The sequence below is a fragment of the Hirundo rustica genome, chromosome 11, assembly GCF_015227805.2.
Source record: "Hirundo rustica isolate bHirRus1 chromosome 11, bHirRus1.pri.v3, whole genome shotgun sequence".
In the NCBI taxonomy this organism is placed as follows: domain Eukaryota; kingdom Metazoa; phylum Chordata; class Aves; order Passeriformes; family Hirundinidae; genus Hirundo; species Hirundo rustica.
Window position 1 is genome coordinate 12,102,609 of NC_053460.1, and position 18,258 is coordinate 12,120,866.

Consider the following 18,258-nt stretch of genomic DNA (forward strand, 5'->3'; position numbering starts at 1 on the left):
GGTCTGTGTAGCAACTGTAAGAGGCTTGGTTTGTACTGCATCAGAATGTATTTTACATGTACTTAGATTTGAAATGTATTTAAAATTATGATTTGTCCTGCTGTGCCGTAGCTTAATGATAACTGACCTAATTTGCCATATAAATCTTCTGTATGGGAAAGGAATTCATTTTCCTTTTGGAAGGCAGAGCACACTGAAACAACCTTTGTTTGCTGCTGCCACCCCAAGCCCCTTCAAAACCTCAGGTAAGAGGCAGAGCATGAAGGCAGAAGGATATTCTGTCTCCCATCTCAGCACATTTTCCCTAGGTTGGCCACTGATGCTCACAATAGAGAGGATGTGGGAGCAGCAACACAGCAAAAGCATCGAGTGGGAAGTTGAGACAAAGCACAGTTACACAGCTAGCCACTGTCAGAGGAGCCATGTGGTAGAGCTGGGCAGATTATGTGTCATTCCAGAGGTTCAGTCATTCCACTGGAAGTATTTATAGCTGCTATTTTGCATCTGTTTCACAACATCACTGTGTGGCTCCAGAGACCCCTCTGCTCCCTCCTCCCATCCCATTCTCACTGCCTTGGACACTGCAATTCTATTTGGAGCAAAATAGGTTTATTAGCTATGGAAAGGTCTCTAAGCCTAGAGCATTGACCATCTCTCCCCTCACCGTTGCCTCATTTGACACTTGATCCAGTACAGCATAAAGACAGGACTGGCTGCACTAGGAGAAGCCCCAGAGGTGCCCTCAGCTTCCCAGCTGATCTGTGCTGTTGGTCTGTCCTCAGGCCCAGGTGGGATTTATTCACTCAACACTGGAGTCTGAGTGTGTTCCCTCTCCACAGTTTTTCTTCTTGCTTTAGTAAACTTAATTTCACAACAGCACACACAGCCTTAGAAACCTACAAAGCTCACTCTCTGACCTTCTTTCAGACATGCCCCCTGCCCACCCTGCAGTACAGCTCAGCTGCACCCTGGGCCATCAAGTGTTAGGAAGCACATCTCTGCAGAAAATGCAACTTGCTTAATCTATTAGCTATGCTTACAAGAGCTTATGTTTCCTTGTCTCCTGCACTTAAAAAATCTGACTTTCCTTTACATAGTTTTTTCATTCTTCTTTGTAACAGATGCCAGACTTCAAATACTGTTTTTCCTAACAGTGCAGCTTTAAAACATCTCCTCTTTTTCTTCACTGCCACTTAAGGCTTTCCTGCCTGTTGAAGATGACCCTGAAGCATCTGCACTGGTCACACAGCTGCCATGGCGTGAGGTTGCCACTGATACCCTTTGTCTCACTGCTCAGAAAGCAGCAGGCACAAGCCATGGAGGTGGAATTCCCCCAGTGTGACCTTCAGGGCAGGCAGAGCTGGTACCAAACATACAGGATCACTTTTAGTAAGAGCAGTGAAGTACCTACCTTCGGTTCCCTCTCTGTCAGTCTGGACCACCAGCACCATTTCAGGCACCATCTCTCTGCTAATTTTGATGTATGTTCACAACCCACAGTTCTCTTCCGTAGAGGCACAATAGTGATGATCAAATTACTGCCTTAAAGAGACATTCTACTTATTGAAAAGAAAAAGATCAAAGGAATTCTTGCAACAATAAAAGAGGTCATATGCTAGCCTGATTTTCATTAAGATCTCCAGGTCTAGGGGAAAAAAAAGTAACTCTTATCCTCCTTCCTCAGCATGTCACCCTGTCCCTCCTGACAGCTTCTGGCAACAATCTTCTTTTTTCAATCCTGAGAAACCAATTGAAGTTTCCTTTATCTCCAGCCCCTTGCTCTGCAAAAACATTTGTATCATTTTGGATCCATGAGTCACGGTCCCTCAAAGCCATTTGTTTATTTCTCCCACTGTCTTCCTTATGGATGACCGAGGCTAGGTATCACAGAGAATTGTGTGGCTTTCCCATTCCTTATCAGAGGCAGCAAAGGTTAGAACAACGTGTACATAAAGGGAGATCTGATAACCACAGTGTATTGCTTCACCTGCCACCTCCAGGTCACTCACAGCCCTCCTGCAATTCCTTCTGGCCAGCAGAGTCAGGGCAGTGCATTGCTCTGCTTGGAGGATCACGCCCCAAGCTTGCTAGAAAGCAAAACCTTGAATTACCTCATCCTCTGACTCTGGCATAAGAGACAATTTGTCCCTCTGCCTGAATTAACTTTGACCTGACTGTATAAACTTCTTCGTTCTCTTTATCAGTTGGTGGGGTTTTTTTAATGTGTTTTTTGTTGTTGTTTTTCTTTTTTTTGTTTGGTTTTTTTTTGTTTGTTTGTTTTTAATGAATATTTTTTGGAATTTGTATGTAGTTCAGAGCTAAATTTAGCTTGATCAAAAAGTGCCCTGGGATGCTTGCACAAAAGGTGCTATGGAAATGTATTGAATTACATTGCAACCAAATCAAAAGCAACATAGTTAAAAATTAGCTATGGTAGTAAAAAAAGCTGCAGGGACAAGGCTGGCACAGAGTCCATGCTGAAAAAATTGCCTAAATAGTTGTGATCTCTGTATTTTCATCGGTTGAGGAATGGATTTTCAAGGGCAATTTGAATCAAAGCTCATGCTTTGAGATATGAGCTGATCACCACATAGAAACTGAGAAGGGATTTTCAATCTGTGGAAAACTGAGCTGCAGCCATAGAGAAAAACACCAGTGGATCTGGAGTACATAATGCTCATTAGCTGTGGGTAGGAAGGTAGAGTCACTTTTCTTTGTCCATGCCCTGTTGGTAATAATGTAAGGCAAAGGACATCATGGCAGGTGAATCAATACTCAGAACCACTGAAAAAGTCTTATTTTCTCTGCAGAATGAAGAAGCAGCACCACTCTGAGGTCAGAGCTAGGCAGTCAGGTACACACGGATAATTGCAAACATTGCGGTTCCTATATGCAGTCTTCACAAACATGCATTGATTCACCACAGAATGCCTCCTAAAGAAAAGGAATTCTTAAGATTTCTTAACATTCTCCCAAGAGAGTGAGTTTCTTTTTCAATCCATTGTGCTACCGTTACAACTTTATTTTTATTTTCAAGAATTTTCATTGAATCACAGAATTCCTCTCTGACACAGCTCACCTTTTAGAGATATTTTTCAATTGATCTAATCCATCCATTCTACCTAAGAACTCCTTTGCCTGTTAAAAAAAAACAACAAATGAAAACAAAAAAAAAAAACCAAGGACCTAAGGATGCATGTAAAATGTAGCATCATTAACAATTCTTTAATATATACAAGCAAATCTGGCAACTTTAAATCATGTTACTACTTTGAAACATGCCACAGACTGTCTTTTCCACTTTCTACTTAGTGAATCTTCATAGGGTTTTTAATACTCTTTCTACTTTTGCCATGATCAAAGGAATTGCTCTCCGTTTGCTTGTTCCTCTGATAAGTGATAAAAGATGTCAGTGAGACTAATGAGAACTGCCTCCAGCTTCCTTCATAAAGCCCTGTAGAAAAGAAATCACAATGCATCGTCAAACCTGCTAGTCTTTTAGGAAATAAAGTGTGGAAAAATACTAGGCACAAAGACAACAGGGGGATGGGAGTGGGGGAGGAGAGGGGGGAAAGCTTTTACAAAAGAAACAAGGATATTAGTGTGTAAGCAGAAATGCTACTCCCATCAATAGCCCTTATCGGGGTAAATTCTGAAACAACTGCGTGTGCAAACGTGGAACTTCCTTTCTTGCACAACAGTACTCGCCTTTTCACGCACACACTGCCCACGTCGGAAAAGTCACATAACAACCTCCCCCCAGCCCATGATACAACAGCGTTAAAAATCAGAATGCAAATCCAGATTAGGCCTCTACTCTGCAGTGCTCAGTGACAGTCCAATTCTACTTTTGGGGATCTGCCAGGATCTTTTCAGTTCCGAAGAGAATTTTCCCTGCTAGTGCGAAGTCTGTCAGTGAGTCCTGAAGGCAGGTTGAACACACCTTCAGGTCCTACAACCATGGGCATGTTCCCACTTACTGACACTGAAAACAACTCAAAGAAACTCAATGGATCAAATAAAGTATGCATCAAGACCAGTCCCAAATAAGTGGCAAGATTTTAATTTGGGCCGTGAAGATCTGCTCAGCCTTCTGAGCAAGTTCTCCCTCCCATTCGTGTTTCCTGCAGATTTGCTGACCAATATCTCCTCTGCAGGGCTCTGCGTGTTTCTCTAGCCCAGATACTGGCCACGTGCACGCAGGGATCTTGCCAAGGAAGGACAGGTGGTCTCACTTCCTGGCATGAAAGAGAAATCAAGGATGTGTGAATCAAAGAGCACAGACCATCCTCCTCCGTGGCAGATATTAGGGCTCTTGTTTTCCAAGAGTCTTAAAGACATGCCAAAAGGTGGTGGCAGTGTCATTTTTCCAGTGAATAACCTGCCCTATAACATCTTAGTTGTTGATTGCACATTAAACCTGGACCCGTGGCTGTTTTAGCAAGTTTTGTGAAGGCTGACAGCAGAACAATGTGATACAGAATCACAACCTTTAAGTCAAAAGCAGAAAAATTATTTGGTTTTGTCTTGTTTTGCATCACTGTTCCTGTTATTTTCCTAAAGTGAGGCTGGTTATTTCTGGCTGGTCATGTTTAAAGGATGCTGATTTATGACTAAGTACAACCATTTCATTTTGTCTGCAGTCAGGGCTTTCTAACTACACACATCTACTAAAGCAATTACAGAAGGTAACAATGTACAAAAATGTGGATTAAAATGCAATATTTGTAAATTAAAATTAATACAAGGGGAAAATGTACAGTTATCCAACTGCATCTTCCTTTTCATATTGATTGTTTTACTCAACAAAGGAAGGCTTGGCTTGCAATGTTTGTTTACAGCCATTATAGCAAACAAGCATCATGCTTTTTCAGAGACTCAATGACAGACATGGCAAAAGGGATATATTCAATTTTGAAACAAAATTTCAATAACATGATCTTTTTTAGGAAGATAATTGAAGAGTACACAATGACAACTTCTCTCAGCATTCCACATATTGATTTTAATCACTGAATGAAATTGAGTAAATGGAGAACTGTGTTCTTTTCACTGGTAACAAGTAGTGATTCACTGACCTGATGTGAGCACCTTGCCAGAGACACGTTTTGGGGTTTTTTTTAACTTTGAATTATTTAATGTATCAGAATAAATTGGACTCAATATGGGTTTAAAACTTAATTTTGAAGTTTCACTCAAGAAAGACTTTTTTAAACTGAAATTAAAAACCTATTTTATTTTTAAGTCATTGATTTTTTTATCCATCCTGCTGTTTCTCTTCATTAAGTGAAGAATGACTCTGATGCCTCAACAGAGCAGAAACTCTGATCTTTCTCCTGGGGCTCTGTTCCCTCTTTATAATAATACTAAATATGAAGGGTCTACAGAATCTTAAATGAGGGAAAGAAATGCATTTCTAAGCTGGATAGAGGAGGGATTAAGTCAGGGAAGAAGCCTAAGGGAGAGTGGAGCTACATAAACAGATAGACACCCTGAGGCAGCTTCTCTCGCCATTAGCTTCACTGGGCTGAACACCAATTAACACCAGCCCTGAGCCTGGGCCATACCTCCAAAGCCACAGTCACATCTACTCTTCTAAATAGTACAATTACAGTGTTAACCACCTCAACCCAGCAGAAGTTGCTTTGGATTCTGTTTGGATTATTGTTACCTTGTGAGAGAGCCAGGGAGTGCACTAATTAGCATGGGAATAAGCTGATGTTTGAATTCAGTTTCCTTCACGATCATATTCACTGGAAGAATCATTGGCGGGGGAAGATGCACAGTTCTGTGCTTATTATTTAAAATGACAAATGCTACCCATGCAGCTTTCCCTCATGCAAACACCTGCAGGGAAACAGTGCCCCTTGTATTCAAAACAAAAGCTCTTTTGTGGCTTTTGTCAGGTGAACTGTCCATTTTGTGCATTTTCCTAAAAATCAGGACACATTTTTGGCCTATTTTTTGCAAATTTCAAAGTTGAGAATTGAAAAGAGAGTTTAGCAGCAACTTGCTGGTAGAGATTGAAACTCACAAAGAACTTCAGCAACACAAGGTGATTATAACATCCAGTCCTGCAACAAAACAGAGCCATGTCTCAGAGATTCCACAGGTGTGTGCCTGTGCAGGAGGCAGCGATGACTTTAAGGTTTGCAGCCTCAAAAGACTGATCTGGAAGCTCTAGACTGTTGAGAAAAAAAGCCTGTTCTTCAATCTTTCTGACTATGGGAACAGTACTGATTCTGTTTTAGGGCCACCTCAGAAAGACCTAAATATCAGGTGAAAAATTCTCTACGTGTCAAAACTTTCCAGTGTATTTCAAGAGATACTGTTTGATGTATGGATAATTTCTACACCTACATAGCAAAACTCATTGTCAAAGCTGAATCAGGGAGGAAAGGAAATCTGTAAATTAGGAAAGGAAATGGCAACAGGAAGAGCATTCTCCAGAGAAGGAAGAAAGTAGGGCTTTGAGACATCCAGCTGTGCACATTACCCCAGTCCAGCACTCAGCCAGCCAAGTCCTTTTTGCTATCCACAGCTTGGCTTGCCCCCGAATTCCAGCCCCTCCACATCTCTCCTGTTCTGCTAGCTACAGGCCACAGTACTCTGAAATGCCAATTAAATTAAATCATTTGGAAAAAGAAAGGACCAAACACATATTATTATAAATAATTATCAATATGAAACAAACGCTCATCTCTGTTCCCTGAGATAGCTGCTTGGTTTGGCACAGCCTGAACTGCATTTTGATGCTACAGCTGCCATCCCTCAGCACTCTCTCCCCCTAGGGAACAGGTGCCCACCAGGAATGGCTTTTCCCTTCCCATCCTCACCTGGACAGGGCTGAAGAAATACAGCAAAATGCCTGTGGGTCTATAGTGCAAAATAAAGAGTAAACGTCAAAACATCTTTCCCCCAAGCTCCCTTCTTGCCAGGCTTCACTTTACTCCTGAACTCTCCACCTCTTCCCCCACAGCCTTGGCCAGTGCTGGATCTCTCCTGGACCTTCACTGGACGTGGGGAAGCTTCTGGCAGCTTCTCACAGAAGCCACATCTGGAGACCCCCCATGACCAAAACCCTGCCACACACCCCCCAAATGCCTCTGTAACCTACTCAGACAGCAGCAGTCTCTTCACTATTTCTCTACCACTGGGAAAGAAAAGCATACAGAGTGCAGGATTTTTAAAAAAGGAATTTATGAGGAAAAAAAAAAAAATTATGGAAGAAGAAATGAAAGAAAGGAAGAGGATAAAGACAGGGGAAAAAATAAAGGAAAGCAGTTAAATAAATCTAGCAAGGTTTAAAATTATGAGGAAAGAAGGAAAAGTTTTAAAAAAATAATGAAATACTGACATAGAGATAAAATTTAATGAATACAGTACAGAAAAAAAAAAAAAAGTGGCAGTTATTGGAATAAAAAAAAAAAAAAAAACACTAAGTGAAAAAAATAAAAGAAAAAAAAGAAGACTTAACATAATATACACATCTCTCAGTTACTGTCACAATACAGGCAGAAATCCAGAATGTCTTTCTTAAAGCAGCACTGTGAATCAAAACCTGGATCTTGATTCATTTTCAGCAAGATAATCATTACTCTTTTCATGTTACTATTCTTAAAAAAAAAAAAAAAAAAAAAAAAAATCTGGCTGGAAACTTCCAAGTATCCTACAAAGTGCAAGAATTTTTGACTTGAAAATTAAATTTTTCAAATGAAAATTGTACTGCAGCTCAAAATCAAACTATTTTAGACAGCTTTAAGAACACTATCAACTTTTCTTTGGCAAAGGAAAACAAAAAAATCTCAAAGGTTTGTTTGAAAAATGCTTAAAATGTAGAGGGAAAGCTGGCAGTTTTCCAAAGATGTTTTTGTTATCCTTGCACAGAAAACAAAGACAGATGAATGATTACATTTCAATTCTAGCAGAAATTAGATCCTGGATGTCAGCACCATCTGCTCAGCATATTATGCTTGTTATTCACTCAGGTAATGCCTCCTTCCTTCAGTGGTTTCTGTGAAAACTGTTCCAAAAAGCCATTCCTGAAATGATACGAAACCTAGAGAAGCACATTGAAGAATTGCTGCAGAGGCATATATTAGAGTTTTTCCAGGGAAACCAATTCATTCAACTTTTGTTGTATCACTTCTGGGAAACATCTTAGCCAAAGCAACTTTTTACAGTTGATCATTTATTATGGTATTCCTTTCACTTAGTTGGTTTTTCAATATGTGTAAAGGACTGGGGATTTACCCGTGTTATTTTCAGGATATAGAGGATGGGAGGAAAAATATTGGTGGTGAAGGCTTGTAGCAGGAATGCAATAGAAATGCTTGTTCTTGTGATCAGTTCCGTTTCAGGGTTGTTAGCCAGACCTCATAAAATAAATTTAGGCTTTCCTAAACAGGAAATCTCAGAAAAATGCATTTGGATGAACTGTAGCTGTAAATTAATGTTCCCAAGTGCCTTTACACAGACTTGCACTTAAGGGTTTAGCAGACCACAGTGCTGTCGAATTTGGGGGTGTGTCTGATATAGCTGGGAAATGCCACAACCTCAGCAGTAATTATTTTTTAACAACACTATTCAAATTGGAAGATTCATACTGCTTTTAGCATCTTTAATGCTTCAATTTCACTTAAGCTATACTTGTTTGTATCCTTGAGAGATTCAAGGTAATGGAGTGGAGAAATGATTTTTCCTAGTACTGTGTGGAAACGAGGAAAAAGGCTTCATTACCATAAAAACCAACAAGGTAAAAGCTTGAAGATGGAATCCTTGTCCCCTAAGGCTCTCCCTAGAATAAAGAGCAGTGAGCATTTATTTTTTTGGAGCTGCCTGGACAGACACAGGAATCTCCATGGACAAAGGCTCGGTGAGGATTGGATCGGTTACAGATCCTGTGGCCAGAGCTCCACTGAGCCCCTGGATGACTTTCCTTGCTATTCAGTGCCTACATTTTACCAATTTTCAGCATCATTTCACAAATCTAATGCTAGCAGTGTAGGCTGCAGTCCTGTGCTCCCTCAGAAGTGGTGGGCACAGAGGTGAATGCCCCCCCGGGCCATTTCCTGCTCACACTGTTCAGGCAGTGACTTCCCCACCACGGTACCCACACACGTTTCACAGGATCTGCTTTCACAGTACCACGCAGTCACCAGGCCCAGATCATAACCCCTGATACTTGATTTGTTACTTGACTTCTGGTTAAGTAACAAGAGATTTTATTTTCCTGGCCCCAAGCCCGCTTTGCCCCCCAAGCCCCCCGGAAGGGCAGGTGCCTTTGGCTGGACTCCTGCCGTCAGCAGGGTCACAGCAGCGATGCTGCAGTGAAAACTGCTGGCCAATGGCAGTCCTCACATTGATGCATGCCATTCCTGGAAACTGCTGCTTGATGACAGCTACTGTTACTTTTGACAACATTGCGAGATAAATCCCTAAGTTTTTAATTATTTCCTGCTTTCTACAGATTTATTAGAATCTTCTTTACGTAATAGTCACAAAATTTACAGAAACCTAAGCTGGTTCAATCTTTGTGTAAACAAACATTTTCATTCACTTCACTGGACTGGTACATAAAGATCAGTAGGTGCAGGAGCAGCTTGTGGTATAGTCTCATTTCAGATGCTTAGATTTCAGTTTGAAACGTCCCCAAAATCATAGTTGCTGCAGAGTGAAAACATTTGAGACTGCTGTAGAAACCAACATTATGGAGCACAGCAGCCAGAAAGCTGTTTAGGTCAGCATTTAGTGTGACATTCTGGGGCATACAGTCTGCAAGCACCACCTCCCACTCCCAGAATGAGCATGGACCCAGCAGTCACTAAGATGGGGAACTACCAGCATAAACCTGGAGCTTGAGCCCTGGCACTTTTTGTGTACACAGGCATTTAGATCCAGTATCTTCTCCTTCTCCATATAATCTGTAACCTCATATGTGAAACCAAGACTTTCCTAAAATATTTCAAAAGCTCTTCTTTGCTGAAGTTCAGTTTAGTTGTGCTTAGTGCTGTTCAGCTCAACAGCAAAATTCGTACCGATGGTGAGGATAATTCTTAGCAAAGGGAAAGGGTTTTGTTTATATCTGATAAAGCACAGATCTCAGCTGTGAGAACCAGGGTTTACTTCTCACTCTCCACCTTCCTCAGAGCAAAGCAAAAAAGAATTTAGGCCTTTCAAACCATTCACTGCACCAAAGCTCTAGAGAACAGAAACACACACAGAACAGCAAGGTAAAAGCCTGGTGTGCTCAAACCGTGTCTTGTCCATCTGTACCTTATACACAAATTCCTCCAGAAAAATTAATACTCTCCATCTGGCAAAGGAGGCTGCTCTGAGCACTTTGGAGCAAAAAGGCCATTATAGCTTAAAGCTCATTATATAAAATAAAACATATTTTTTAAATTTATAAATAAACTTAATATGCTCAGAGAAGAGAGCAAATTATTAAATATTAGGAACAGATGGGGCAATGTCAGACCACGGCTACTTGTATTCCCTGCATTTCACAGCTGGTTTGCAAGTATGAAGCATGCAAAGCCTTAAGCCACTCAGATCAAATGATCACAGTGGACCAAATGCTGTGCCCTTTACCCAGGCTATTTATTCTGCATTTGATTCAAGTGTTCTTTTGCCTGAAAGCTACACCTTCTTCTGCAAAGTGCTTTCACTTAGGACTGTTTTTAGACCTCTTTAAGATGGTTCAGTAACTAAACCAAGTTTCCAAACCCCTCCAGACCCTTTGCCTCTAACTGTACGTCAAGGAGAGAGGACTGTCCTGGGCATTCCCAGTCCCACCTAAAAACCCCATGTCTCTCCCTAAAGAAAATGGTAGTTACAGCAGATCCCTTCCTTCTTTCCTTCAATTTATCATAATATCTTAGCCTCTTCAATATTGTCAGCTTCAAAAAATATGAAAGATATCTTCATTTCTTTGGAGAAGATGAACGAGCACTAAGTATAGTTTCTAAGTACTAAGAATATTTTCTCCTTGTTTAGGCTGTTGTAAACACAGTTCCTATAAAATAAAAACAACAAGAAGAAAAAACTCCAACAACCAAAAAAAAAAAAAAAAAAAAACCAACAACAAAACACAAGTCAAAATCCTCCCCACGAACAAATCGCTGGTGTCATTATATTTAAAACAAAAACCCCTAGATGATAGATGCAGCCAGACACTGTGTTCCTTTTAACCTGAATCTCTGCCTGTGGGCCATATCCTCCGAAAAACTCTTTGATACAAGTTAGGAACTAATGCTAGGGGCGTATCCAGAGCTGCGCACTGGCACCTGCTGATTTGCCAACTCACAGGTTTCAAAAGTCTCGTAGCCTGCTCCTGGCACCTCTTGTCAGTCCCTGACAGGAAGATCTTCCTCTGTGAAGGGCGATTTGCACAGCAGGGGACCTGCAAAGCAGCTGCCGCAGGTACTGAAGAGAAAAATATAAGAAGCAAATTACATAAAAATGATTTTTTTTCCAAGGATCAGGAGAGAGAGAGGGGAGGAATTTGCTCTCATGAAAAATGGGGCACAGAGCAGAGAAGGCAGACATGAAAACGTCATAAAAACCTCAGAGTGCAATTGATGTAGCCAGTGAAAGACATTAAATGTCCCCCGGTGAGGGATTTGAAGGCACACACAGAGGCCAGGACGTGTCTCTGTGCATCACAGCTGCACACAGAGCACCTGCCCGGGTGTCCTGTCTGTGGTCCCCCACGGTGGCAGAGCACAGCAGCCCCTGCTCCCGGTGCCCATCCTCAGTGATAAACAGCTCGTGCCCCTGGCAGGACGGCAGAGCCCCGTGCGCTGCGGCGTGTCAGCTCACACTGCCATGGCGAGCAGAGGGACCCTTTGCACATCTGCTCTATTCCCCTCAGAGACAAGCCTGAATTATTTAAAGGCATAAGAGGGAATACTTAAACTTCAGCTTGTCACATATGGAAAGGAAAAAACATAAAATTGTACGCTTAGTCTTTACAAGCCACAAATCTAAAACCAAACACAGGATTAATTTAGGTTTTCTGCTTTACAGAGCAACGTTAAAGGTCTGTCCAGAACACAGCTTCTTTCTCCCATATTTAAGCCCAGTTTTTTAGTATTCAGTAGCAACAATCAATCTCGTCACCACTTATCCTTTTCCTGCCTCTTTCCTCTTCCCTAAATCTGCTGTCACAAAGAATTCTTCTCACACTCGTAAAAAAGAAGCCTGAAAAATCTATTGTTACAATCATATCTTCATACTTTCTTCCTTAAGGGTTTAAAGATAGAAAAACTGGTTTTGTTACGCCACTGTACAATATAAGCAGAGGATGAACAGAGTAAATGAAATAATAAAAAATACACACAGAGATAAAAAGCTAAGTAGCAACTTATTTTTTTCCAGCTATATCAGACTGCAGGACTGTAAAATGTTTGCCATTTCACAATGCTAGTTGGAATGCTCATAGCAGCGACTTGTAGGGTCCCTAGAAATTCAGGTGAAGCCTGTTTTGGGGAGATGAAGCAGTCTGTCAGCAGAGCTGGGGGCTCTGGCTGCAGCACCCCTGTGTGGGCTCTTAGCTCAGGCTGGCAGCGTGGCTGAGATAATTCTGTTTTGCAGTGATGGAAAAGAGGAGTGAGATGACAGCCCTTGACTCGTGCCCCTGGAGGGAAGCAGGTCCTTGGAGGACAAGCTAAGGTCCTGCTGCTCTTTCTCGAGGAGGAGCCTTCCAAAAAGGGCTGTGGAATGGCATTACATGCCTCAGTCACAGCTGCCCCTTCCTGACTGGAAAAGAGCTAAGGATTGTTTCATTTCAACCTGCAGAGTACAAAAAGATATTGTTTGCCTCCCTCACAAATATCATCAGAAATATGACTATGTACAGGACATTTTTTATTTAAATGTGTGATTCCAAGGAGTAGCCAAAGCTAACCCAGGCTTTCAAATATAACAATGCAAATTTTTGCTTTGTTTAGGACCTAGACTTAGCCTTGATATTTGCTGTTTTAAAATCTGAATTTCTGGCCAGAAATTTCTAAACTTCAGTCCACAGCTGCAGCTTTAGGCTTTCCAAATAGCAGTCAGATTCAAATGAGTTCTTCATCTTTTGCTAGAAGTTCAAGCAAAGAACTGACAAGAACTAGAGAAGGAGTCCTACAAATTTGATCTGTTAAAGATAAAGTGGCTATCCCAAGCTGTCTCCAGTAATGTGTACTAGCAGCTTAAACCTGAGACTTTACAATTTCATACAACCACAGTTATGTGCCAGCACTTCAAACAATTCACCTAAACAGCTACAGTTAAAAAGACCCAATTCTCCAAACCACCTGGGAAAGATATTCCATAGCAATACAGAATTCCTATTGTCCAGCTTGTTAGAATTAGTCATGACTAAAATTAAGAGCATACCCAGGAGTAGCCATGGGAAAAACAGATTTCTGAAAACTATTTTTGGAGGTAAAATTACATATTGATCCCTAGTGATAATGGGATAATGCTTCAAGCTTGCAGGCAGAACAACAGGTCTTTTGAACCATGAAAAATGAACACACCAGAGCTAAGTGAGAAAGTTAATAAATTACAGGTGAAGAGGAATATTTTTCTAGGTGGTAGTAGGAAATCTTCAATGATACAATTTTTTTGTAAAGATAATTTACATTTACTTTGCACTAAGTAAGTGTAGAAGGCAAAGTTTATGACACAGGCAATTCTCAGGGATTAGATGGTCTGCTAGTAAGGTGGAAGATGCTAAAACTAAAATGAGGCATTAAAAATAGGTCGTTTGCAGAGCTGTATGAGATGCCTTAAACAAGGCATTCAAAGTTATCAAAAAAGGAAGCAAGAAGTTAAAAAGGTAGAGCACATATCTGTCACTGGCTGTCGTGGTGACAAAAAAAAGGAACAAAAAAAGGAACAAAAAAATCAGGCACACTAGGAAAGAAAAAAAGTGGTCCAGAGCACCATTAAGTCAACAACCCTCAAAGAAGAGGATTATTTTATAGCAGGAATTCCAGTGCTGCCAGACGTGTGTTTTCACTAGGACCAAGCGAGGTCGGCTGCACACATTTCAAACCCACTCAGACTTGTGGGCTCAAAAATGTGCTCTTGTAAGCGAGCCTTCTGCATTCCACAGAGGAGCAGAACTCTCATGTTTCCAGAAGCATTAGAGGTTGGAGCTGACCTGGTAAACCTATTTATCATCATAGTTGCGTACCAGAAGTTAGGCATTGCAATTCCCAACCCCACCATCACTTGGAACCTCATGGCAGTGTGGAAAAGCATTAAGGACTAAAATAAGCTAGTAAAATATTAAAAAGAGGATGAACAAGGGTAAAGTTTATATAGAAAACCTGTACAATAGCCTCAGCTTTTTTGAAAAGAAGAAGGAGACAAGATCTGAAATGCACTTGCATGGTTTCTTCATTAACCTGTTCTTGACCCATGTCCCCAGAGAATACATTTTAACATCTTGCTTTGTATCATAAAACTAAAATAATCTTTAAATTGGAAAGAACACTCACCCTTTTCCCTGCTGACAAACCTCTCAAAGAGACTTCCCAAGAAGCAATCCTTTCTAGGGACTGATAGAGCAAATGGGAAAATAAGGATCTTACCTCTTTTCAGGCCAAATCCTCAGCTGTTGCACATTGACAGAGCCACTGATTAAATTGTTTTCAGCTCTTCTCTCATTGAATAAAAGAAACATTTGATCAGGTGCAGGTGAGGCACTGGAACAACAGTTGCTAGCCCAAAACATCAATTAGTAGTTTAACTAAAAAAGCAGGGTATTCTATAACTGAGAGGAGAAAAGATCAATACAAACCTATAAAATCTAAAACCTGCAAGAATAGATTTTTTTTGCTAATCCTTCAGAATCAGACATCGATATTATTATTCCTTATGAGATGTTAGAAGAAATTTGTTCATATCAAAATCATAGAAGATACATTTCTAACCTTTGTGTTTCACACTGAAACTCCTATTTGTGTTTCATTTATCTATGAACAGAAATATGATGTCAGCTTTTGAGCTCCGAAAAATCTAACTTTTTCTAGCAGTTTTCTCCCAAATGTCTGTGCAACTTGGAGAAGATCTACAAGATAATGTGAAGCCGTTTTTCTTCCCCCTTGGTCATTGCATCCTCACTTTATCTAATTTAGAAAGGTGGAAGTAACTAATACTAGTGTACAGTTTTCATACAGATGGCAATTTAGCCAAAATCTCTTTTTCCATCGTTTGCCAGCACTGATAATGGACTGTACAACAGCCTCCACAGAGCCCATTGTGCTCCAGCTAAGCTCAAGTATTTCAGCTTCAAGTTCTACAGCATTGTCATGAATCACTATTAATGCAATAGCAAGACCAAGGCACTCTTCTTTAGCCTTCCTTTCTAAACAGCATCTTGACTCATACACAAGTACAGAAAAAATGCTGCAGAAAGCACTTTCTGAAGGGCGTTTTTCATTAAGGTTGAGCTGCTGGTAGGCAGCTCACTGGAAGGCAACATCACGGGGATCATTGAGTCTGGCCTCAGTGTCACTGCTGAATTTGCTTCCCACATTCTTCCAGGTACCTGCATTTAGATTATGTGTGCGGTCTTGGCCCTCTTGATAAATGCAGAAATTCCCATTGACTTTAATGGGGCCTGGATTTCTCCCTGTCATAGGATCACAGAATGGTCTGGGTTGGAAAGAACCTCAAAGATCATCTAGTTCCAATCCCCTTGGATAATCCTTTAATTTCATTCTAAGCTAAAAAATGCGTGGAACACAATGATTCTCTGCTAATTGACAAACACATCTCTGGAACAAGGCTCCTGTAGCCCTTTGTTCCTATTTCTGTCCTTAATGTATTGGTTAGTTTGTACAGTATTTTAACCTCCAGTGCTTTCAGCTCAGATAACACAGGTTCCTCCAGTGGACAGCCTGTGTTAAGCATTTAACTCATGCCTAAGAGTTAAATGCAAGTTTAAGTGATGAACTGTCAGGTTAGCTTTTTCATTAGAGTGTATTTGATAGCCTTCTGTTGAATCAATCTATAATGCCATTGCCATGAAGAACTTCTTCTATGAATAGACAGAAATCAATAAAAATAATGAGAGGAGCAACATTTGTGAAATAATTTATCATTCAACTGCTACGAGTAAAATAATAATAATAATAATAATAATAATAAACTTAGGAAAAATAAGAGTGAATAGGCCTGAACAGGCACTTGAAAATTAAACCAGCAGGAAGACAGGCACAAGGGACAGGGAGGCAGCATAAACACAAGAAACCACTCAGAGAGGGACCACTGCAAAGAGCCCACCAGCTTTCAGTGCTCACATACGTGTCCGAGTCAAGATTACAGAGGGTGTCATGGACTTTTAGGAGATCAGTTCCTGTGTACACCAAAATCCATGGCCATGGAGATCCACATTTCTTTCACCAGCCCATTGGAAGATAAGTCTCCAAAGTATCTTGTTTGAGCCACGCAGGCAGAAAGCATTACCTGGACTCACAGCCACAGTACATGGGAGAGTGAGATGTCATCACTTACTGCTCCTGCCTCTATCTAGGTATCATAAAGAGCATTTTTAAAATCACAAGGTAAAGGTTAAAACAGTTATATGTAAGACATTATTCTTCTGCTCTGTGTTAGTCTATAGAGATTATAAATTATTTCAAGGAGACTGTTTATTTTTAATGGTCTGCCCAGGATCTATAAACCCAGAGCTCCGATGCTTCTGCTCCTACTAACCAAATAGATAGATTGCTTATTCTGCCTTTTCTTTTTGTCAAGTCAAAATATGAGGACATAGACTCTAAAAAGAGGACATTTTTAAAGGATTGCTCCTGTGCAGAGCTGAATTGTGCAAATCAAAACTAATACTGATTCATTCCACACTCAGAGTACTGTGGCAAAATCAAAATGGGAAATTGCTATCCCCCAACATTGCCAAAATAGGGCTCTTCCATGTGCTTGAGTGATTCCTTCTCCCTCCCACAGCACATGTGCACCAGGCACAGCCTGCACTGGACATAGCCCTCCCAAGCTAGCTGTTAGATACTCAGGACCCTTCCCAATAATCTCCCACCAGTTTTGAGGCTTTTAAATTCTTGTTTTGAAGTAAAAATGCACTCTGGAATCAGGGAAAGAGACTGAACTACAACAGGTACCCCAAGGGCTCCTCTGAACCTCTCTTTGACCATGGGCTGTCGATAACCACACCACTGCAAAACAAGCAAAGCCACTTGACACTCCTACAGCAACACTGACCACAGGAAAGAATGGGAATGATTTGGTGGATCTTTCCCCACTATTCAATATGGGTTTGGAAGTGCAAAACACAATCTGGCCCTGATTTTTAAAAGAAAATTCAAAAAATAAGGAGAGGTCTGTACAAAACAATAGAAAGCTTGTTTGACTTAGTGTTGTCATATCCAAATAGTTCAGTATTTATCCTATGACATTTTAATTATTTAAAGCTTCAGTTTTTTGCTTATTGGTCTCAGCTTTCAAAAAGAAAAAAGGGGGAAAAAAGAAAAAAAGGGAAAAAAAAAGGAAAAAAAAAAAAAGAGAAGGTGTTAATTTAAATTCCTCCTGTTTGCAAAGCAGAACATAAACTCCAGAAAAACTCATGGGGAGCCCAAAAACTCTCTTCTAGATCTCCTGGTACAAAACCTCATGATTTTTGTGGCCTACCCAGTTTTGATTCCTCAGGTTACTGAAAATCTAAAATCACTCAGAGATTTTCAGAACCACATACAAGATGTAAGGTGTTGTGACTGACAGCTGTCTCTATGGAACCTGTTCAAGCATCATGTGCAATATACTAACAGTGATGCAAAATACAACTAATATTAATGCACTTTATTTCACACAATAGGCAAGAAAGACAGACATTCAATTTTATAAGCAAGTTTTCAGGCTGGTTTTAACTTTGCATCTTAGCAGAAAACACGCATCCTATAATTGTGTTTTTGCTTGTCAGGCTGCCAGGAAATGCCTTACAGATACTATGATTAGCTCTACCTGTGTACACTGATGTTTATGTTTTTTTTAAAGCTTAGTATTACTGTAATTGAAAGACTTAATTCCATCCATATAGATTTGCAAACATTCTCTTTTTGAGTGTAATGCAGTGCTAGACTGTTTCCATAAATCAGAATAATTTGAATCACCAACAATGTGATTACCTTATTTACGATGGAGCTCACAGAAATAAAGATCATTTGCTAAAGCTCCTGTTTCTGTATGTGGTGGGCCAAGATATGTCAAGAAAAACACAGGGGGTTG

The 18,258-nt window shown here is 40.5% G+C and overlaps 1 long non-coding RNA gene across 1 annotated transcript; it reads right to left on the minus strand.

Annotated features, from left to right (window-relative positions):
- Positions 1-3,338: 3,338 nt before the first annotated feature.
- LOC120757776 (uncharacterized) lies at positions 3,339-14,557 on the minus strand. The gene is made up of 3 exons (XR_005702662.1): positions 14,499-14,557; positions 11,309-11,427; positions 3,339-3,454 (listed from the first exon to the last, which is right to left on the minus strand). It is a non-coding gene; the product is annotated as an uncharacterized LOC120757776 (long non-coding RNA).
- Between the last annotated feature and the right edge of the window lie 3,701 nt (positions 14,558-18,258).